Genomic DNA, 1,305 nt, shown 5'->3' with positions numbered 1-1,305 from the left:
TTTCCTCGAGGGTTGCACTCATTTATGCTCTCTCTCTCTCTCTCTCTCTCTCTCTCTCTCTACCCTCGAGATTTTAATATTTGGCAAAAAAATTACAATTTGAATCATAGCTAGAGCACGCCCTCTCTTAAAATTGCATGGAATGAAAATTCATTTACCTTTGAATTATTAACTATGACATGCATGTTCACCTCTTAGTGGGATGTATTAAAATTTAAAAATCACTTGATCATCCAACTTGAGCTTATAGTCTTATCTAGACAAAATTTAAAAGACATACTACTTCTTAAGAGTAGCTTATGTTTTTACATGAAATGGATTTTGACATGGTTCAAGCTTTCTTTCTTGCCTCCTCATAAGCATCTCCGTAAGGAATTTATACCACTATAGTAACTATAATAGAAGAGTGCGCTTAAAGTGATTTATGGCAGGCTAACACGTGAAGCTCTGCAAAGCTTCAGTTTTCACCTTGTTATTCACGCACTAGCAATTATATTAAGAGCATTACAAGGTCGCCTATGAGAACTGCGGTAGCCTTAAGCGCTGGCATCCTCAGTGCCAGCGCTGCCGCCCTGAGAGGAGGGTTGAAAGGCGGAGCCGGCAAAGTCGCGCGCCTTGCTTCGCATCTCGTCAGCAGTGTCTTGGAGGCGGAATCGGGCACTGTCCACCTGCTGAGAACCTGCAGGGTGTTTGCCTTTCAAATACTTGTATACCCACGACACCGCAGAAACAGCCGCTATGAACAAACTCCCGGTTATGAGGGCGCCTGCCGTGCACAACGCCAGCAGGAAGCCCACGGGAACCAGCACTGGGCTCAATAGCAGCAGCACCGGCGCCATCACTGCCAGCGCCACCACAACCACCCCCATCCCCACTAGAAACGTCACAAACCGTACCACCTGACTGGACGTCGGCTTGCGCTGCTGCAGATCGTCCATCATCCCCCGCGTCTGCTCCCTCATTTTCCTCTCAAGCTCCTGCAGTTTCTCCCGCGCTTCAGCTCCTGCCATCTCTCTCACTATGCTCAGCTGTGTCAAGATCTTGCACTCTAATATCTAAGCCGGACCCCTTATAAATATACCTCTGCAGCTCGAAGGTATCTGTCCTTATGTAAATGCCGAACTCGTCACGTGGAACCTTGCAGACTCTCCAGAAACCATGAGTAGACGGGATTCCCCTACTTTCCAGCTGCTTCTTAGTATCAACCGGGCGCCCAGCATGCATTTGTCCACGTGGCTTCTGCGAAGTGCCCCTCCTTGTTAAACATATATACCTAGTACCTAGCACGCCGAAAAAGATGAAAGC

General features: G+C 47.6%; 1 pseudogene; it reads right to left on the bottom strand.

The window, feature by feature from the left end:
* Positions 1-250: 250 nt before the first annotated feature.
* On the bottom strand, positions 251-1,046 carry LOC147461135 (oleosin pseudogene; annotated as a pseudogene).
* Between the last annotated feature and the right edge of the window lie 259 nt (positions 1,047-1,305).

The sequence above is a fragment of the Adiantum capillus-veneris genome, chromosome 3 (assembly GCF_014529385.1).
Source record: "Adiantum capillus-veneris isolate H3 chromosome 3, ASM1452938v2, whole genome shotgun sequence".
NCBI lineage: Eukaryota > Viridiplantae > Streptophyta > Polypodiopsida > Polypodiales > Pteridaceae > Adiantum > Adiantum capillus-veneris.
Note: the sequence above shows the minus strand (reverse complement) of the source record. Positions and strands in the feature narration are given on the sequence as shown.